Source organism: Zingiber officinale, chromosome 4A, assembly GCF_018446385.1.
Source record: "Zingiber officinale cultivar Zhangliang chromosome 4A, Zo_v1.1, whole genome shotgun sequence".
Classification (NCBI taxonomy): Eukaryota; Viridiplantae; Streptophyta; class Magnoliopsida; order Zingiberales; family Zingiberaceae; genus Zingiber; species Zingiber officinale.
In genome coordinates this window covers 71,022,033-71,028,288 of record NC_055992.1, presented here as the reverse complement: position 1 = coordinate 71,028,288, position 6,256 = coordinate 71,022,033, and the positions used below count along the sequence as shown (strand labels likewise).

General features: G+C 36.5%; 1 non-coding gene across 1 annotated transcript; it reads right to left on the bottom strand.

Moving 5' to 3' along the window:
- Positions 1 to 5,474: 5,474 nt before the first annotated feature.
- On the bottom strand, positions 5,475 to 5,580 carry LOC121973996. Its single transcript, XR_006109886.1, has one exon. It is a non-coding gene; the product is annotated as a small nucleolar RNA R71 (small nucleolar RNA).
- Positions 5,581 to 6,256: the final 676 nt, after the last annotated feature.

Sequence of the window (6,256 nt, the reverse complement as noted above, 5' to 3'; positions counted from 1 at the left end):
TGAAAAATGGTTGATTCTACACATATTCTATGGGGGAATTTCTTTCTCAGACAAGAGTTTATTGGATTCATCAGTTGGAGGTTCTTTTATGGACAAAAGTGTAGATGAAGCATATATGCTAATTGATCAAGTGACATTGAATCTCCATGAATGGTCAAACATAAGTTGAATGAAATCTCCCTCAAACATTCAAGAAGTGCAATCCATAAAAGCTATAGATCCTATCAAACAAATTGTAACTCAACCATCTATGAGTTTTGAAAATCACAAGTCACAGAACGGGGAGTTCAAACATTTAGGGGCAAAGATTGAAAGTATTGTTTCAAATTGGTTTAAAGAAGATCCCCCTCCTTCGCAGACAAGATCTAGTGAAAAGTGTGATGATGTTGGGTTGAGAATTGAAAAAAATCATGAAGAACTTCTAAAGAAGGACATGTTTAGAATTGAGGAGAAGAACAATAGAAGACCACATGAACTCTGTTCCATTATTCCAGGAGGTTCCCAAATGCCACAAGTACCTTTCCCTCAACGATTGATTATACCAACACTAGATAAGCGAGTTGAATCGCCTCCACAAGCTAAAAGGGAATATGGGAAATTAGAAGTACCTTTCCCAAGACCTTCACTAAGGGTTCCTTTTCCACAAAGGTTAGTGGGGGTGAATGAGAACTATGACTTTAAAAAATTCTGTGACTCTGGTATGGTTGAGTGCAGATTTTTGAATTTGTATAAAGATGAAGACTCTTCAGATTAGGATTATGAAGATAAAGTAGTGGTAAATAAGTTTTCAGATCTACCTCCAAATAATTTTCATATGATGAATGTGATGTGGTAGATCAATTTAAAACTGCAAGTGAAGTTATTGATCCTCCTATAGTTGATTCTCCTATTGAGGATATTGATGTGGGTTTATTTTTTGATGTTTGTGTTGATGATGTTGATATGGAACAATGTGTAGGGAGCTGTGTTGTGGAAGCAGCATCTCAAGAATCACCTCCTTTGTCCACATAATCCTTAGATGTTGTAAGAGTTGCAAGGATTGAGCATGTTGTGGACCAATGTGTAAGGACTCATGTAGATATGGATGAGTCTCAATAATCATCATCTTTGATATCACCAACACTTGAGCTAAAGCCAGAGCCAGAACCATCATTTGATTCAGAGGAAGTTACATCTACATGTTTAGAAATTTCAGGTATCTCTCAGCAAAGTAAGATTAGTATTTCTTGTGATCTTTTGGAAAACGTTATAGACGTACCTATCATTGACTTTGTTGGATGTGATTCAGTTTTTATTTCTTATTCTACTTATCTTAATATGGTTATGGCTCTATCTTATCTAATATGCTTGTGGGAGATTTGTACTTTCTTTGCATGTGCAGATTTCACTTGGGCTAATGATTGGAAGCTCAATCTGAACCATCTTCGACCACCCGAAAGAACTTTAAAGAAGACAAAGATGGAGAGAGCGTTACTTCACTTTTTAATGCAAATGTTGAAAGCTCCCACTAAAATAAGAACCCTTGGTAGGAGGGTGATTAAATATCTTACCCATCCAATAGCAAGATTTAGATGAATCTAATGAGGTGGTCGAGCTAATGACCTTAAACAAGCGCTTCTTGGGAGACAACCCAAGTTCAATCTTGTTTTCATTTTCTAGTTTCTTTTTAGTTTCATTTCTTTCCTTATAATAGACTTGTATCCTCTACTTAATTTTTCTTGTCTATCTTAATTTTGTAGATTTCAAAGTTGTGGAGGAATGTGAGCATTGGATAGAGGAGTATCTTTAAAAACATGAATGACAACCATTTGGAGCTAATCACTTGGTAACTTCTCTAAACATCATAAATCTCCTCCATATGTCATTTCTAGTTTTCATTGGGAAAATGAAAAGTTTAAGTCTGAGGAGATGCATTTGATTTACTTTGTTTGTTTTTGTTTTTTTTTTGCTTATGTCTTGAATTTTGTTTTGATTTTTCGTGGCATACATCTTGAGAACATCAAACTTCACTTATATGCTTTCTTATCTTTAAGTTAAAATGTTATCATGTTCATTATCTAGATTCATGATGTTGCAAATGATGCTAGTAGTACGCTTAATGTACCTCTTTTCTCTATCTTGGATAGCATGATATAAGCTAAGTATCATATGGAGATAGGTTTTAGTTTTGGCTTGACCTTAAGGATCTTACCTTCACGTCACTATATTTGAGCTTGGATAGTTGATATCATTGAAATAGTCATGATTTATCTTGTTTGTTTAGTACTTGGTTTCCATGGTGATTTCTCAAACTTCATTTTGGTTATTGTATGAGGCTCAAATCATGTAAGCTCATTTGGAAAAATCAATATATCCAAACAATTGTGCTAAAAGTACATTTATAAATAAGTTTTGCACAATACAAATACATATAAAAAAAAGAGTGAAAAAAGTAGAAAAAAATGTTGAATAAGGGATATAAAAAAATAGTTGTCGTGAGTGGAACTAGCAAGTCACCCCTTTGAGACCGAGTTAGGTTACTGGGGAAATGACTGCTTAGCTTCTCTTGAGATTGAGCATGCCTTTGAGACCTTGGGTTGATTGAGAAATATAAACTAAGTGTATGGCAAGTAAGTGTCTATCATTGGTTACTTGTCTATCACCGAAAACATTTGGAATTCAAATTTGATGACGACTTGACTAGGACATAGATTGAAACTTGAGGTGTTTTGAGTTAATTTGCACTGTGCACAAGAGACATATGCTTGAGCCATACTTAACTTGTTGCCATAATCCTGCTTTTTAATGAAACTTTTTAATAGAGTTAGGAGAATGCATTAGAGATATGAGAGCATTGTAAAACATATGAATTTAGATTGCAGCATTTTACATGAGGACAAGCAAAGGTTTAAGTCTGGGGGTGTGATGGGAGTAGATTATATACCTTTGTTTAGCATGTTTTGACGCACATTCATATACTTTGCACATGCTTTGTCTATGTATTTTCGTACTTCCAGCTTTCCTTTTAGCATATTTACTCTTTTTGTCCGGAGATCTGCTTTAGTGCATTTTCTGTATACACGGGTTGAATTTGGTGAAGGATTCATGTTCGAGGACAAATATGCAAGTGAAGCTAGAGAGGAAGGCGCCATTCCTTAACCTCACACGGCCCTGCCATGGGGGGTAGCCCAGGCCGTGTGGCTACAGCAGAGGTGGAGTTGCCATGACCGTGTGAACTTCACACGACCGTGCTAAGATTTGAAGCCAGAAAGGCCATGGTCGTTTACACTACACGGGCATGCAAGCCATCCAGAGACCAAGAAGACCCTGGTCGTGTAGATCTACACGGCCGTGCAAGGTTTCCAGAGGCCAAGAAGACCTTGGCCGTGTGCATCACATAGCCGTGCGAGATTTCCAGAGGTAGAGGCAGTGTAGGCCGTGTAGATCTACACAGCCGTGCAAGGGAAGCAGAAGCAGTGTGTGCCACGACCGTGTAAGGTAGGCAGAGAATGGAGTGACCTTGGCCGTGTGAACCTCACACGGCCGTGCCTCGGGGCTGTGTGGCGCCAAAACCTCCCCTCTTTATAAGGCCTCCTTCATGAATTGAAAGGGGATCTTCTCCCTTTTGGAGGGAATTCAAGATTTGGCCGCTCCTCCACCTTCTTGGAGGGATTTCCGGTGATCTATGGGAAGACCTTCATTGTTTCGACTCTGGGGAACGAGGATTGGATCCGAAGAAGGTTCTTCATCGTAGATAAGATTTTCTTCCCTTTCATTCTTGGATTTGGGATCAAGATGCTTATATTCTCTTTATCTTTGGGTTTCTTTCCTTGTTCTATGGATTAAATCTCTTGTTCTAGGATGGAGGGAGTATTTGTAATGGAGATTTGATGTAAAACTCTTGTGGATTTGCCAAATTCCTATTTTTATGATTTTGCCCTGTTTGTATCCATTTGATCTTGTGTGGATTGTTGTGTTTGGACCTAATTACCATGCTTGGTTGAATGTTTGAATATCTTGTGGATCTTGTAGAGATTGTTTCTCATTTGATTTTTCGAGGGAAGTTTGTGATAGGAACAAGCCCGTGTAAGGACGTTTGAGGGGTAATCTTGAAGGGGAAATTAGGTTATTCAAGAGGGTAGGATAGATTGTATGCATTAATCTTTATATCTTAATGAGGTTGAGAAGTGATGAATTCTTATGTTGATTATTCTAGGGACGCACGTGACAGGCAAGCTCATGTAAGGACAACATCGGGTTCATTCCTTATTGATTACATTTAGATATATTTCAATCCTAGGCCGGTTGTCTATTGCAAGAGGGAACCGACAACCTTCTACAAATGATGGAAAATTGAGGAATAAGATTTTGGTAGATCATTACATTGAATAACATTACAATGAAACCAAAACTCCTAAAACATACCTTTATCATTGCCCTTATTCTTGTTTCTTATTCTTTCATTTCTTTGTTTACCTTTCATAGTTGCTCTTAGCTTTTGAAAACCAATTGATTAGTTGTTTAGCTAATTCGCCTTGAGAAATCTTTGGTGGTTATTCCAGTCTCTGTGGATACGATATCTTTTATTATTACTTACGATATTTCTGTACACTTGTGGAGAGTCAACAAGTTTTTGGCGCCGTTGCCGGGGACTGCGTTATAACATTAGATATTATTAATTGAGTTAGACTAAACATAACTTTTCTTTTCTTTTCATTAGCATAATTGAAACTAATCTTTAGAATTCTGTTTTCATCATTTGCATATCTTTCTAATTCTTGACAATTCTTTTTGTTGCATTTCTAATTCTAATTCTAACTTTGCATTCTTGATTTCTAGCACTCTAATCTAATTTTTCTCTGTTTTCTCTTTTAATCTAGTTTCTTTTTTTTTTCTTTTGTAAACATATTTTGCAATCTTTAGCATATGAATTATTCTAGACATTTTTTTTTTCTTTTTCCTTTTATCTTTTCTTTCTTGTTTTCATTATGCACTTTCTTTCTTGCAATTTTAATTCTACATTGTTTTTCTTGCTTCTCATAATGCATTTTATCTCTTGTCTTTAATTCTACAATTTTTTCTTCTTCTAATAATTTTTTCTTGAATATCCATGAGCACTAACATGTCAAGCAGGCCCATGAGAAATTTTTCTACACCCTTTTCTGCAAGTTTTTTATCTCCCATTGTGCAACCTCAAATTGAAGCAGAAAGTTTCCAACTAGACCCAGAATTAATTTTCATGAAACAAGGTCACAAATTTGGAGGAGAAGTATCAGAAAGTCCTTATTTGCATCTTGAAACATTTTTAGAGATTTGTGATATGGTGAAATGTGAAGGAGTGTCAGCAGATGCAGTTCAATTAATGACATTTCCTTTCAGTATCAAGGATAAAGCAAGGACATGGTTATATTCTCTCCACCCTCAAAGCATCACAAGTTGGGAACAATTGGAGAAGCAATTTCTGAATCATTTTTTTCCTCCAAGCAGAACAGTGTATATGAGGAATTGCATAACAAATTTTGCTCGTGCATATGGAGAATCATTGTTTGAAGCATGTGATAGATTCATGAGTCTTCAAAGATAGTGCCCTCACCATGGTTTTGAAAAATGGTTGATTCTGCACATATTCTATGGGGGAATTTCTTTCTCAGACAAGAGTTTATTGGATTCATCAGCTGGAGGTTCTTTTATGGACAAAAGTGTAGATGGAGCATATATGCTAATTGATCAAGTGACATCGAACCTCCATGAATGGTCGAACATAAGTTGGATGAAATCTCCCTCAAACATTCAAGAAGTGCAAGCCATAAATGCTATAGATCCTGTCAAACAAACTGTAACTCAACCATCAATGAGTTTTGAATATCACAAGTCACAGAACGGGGAGTTCAAACATTTAGGGGCAAAGATTGAAAGTATTGTTTCATATTGGTTTAAAGAATATCCCCCTCTTTCGCAAGCAAGATCTAGTGAAAGGTGTGATGATGTTGGGTTGAGAATTGAAAAAAAATAATGAAGAACTTTTGAAGAAGGACATGTTTAGAATTGAGGAGAAGAACAATAGAAGACCACATGAACTCTGTTCCATTATTCCTGGATGTTCCCAAATGCCACAAGTACCCTTCCCTCAACGATTGATCATACCAACACTAGATAAGTGAGTTGAATCTCCTCCACAAGCTAAAAGGGAATATGGGAAATTAGAAGTACCTTTCCCAAGACCTTCACTAAGGGTTCCTTTTCCATAAAGGTTAGTGGGGGTCAATGAGAACTATGA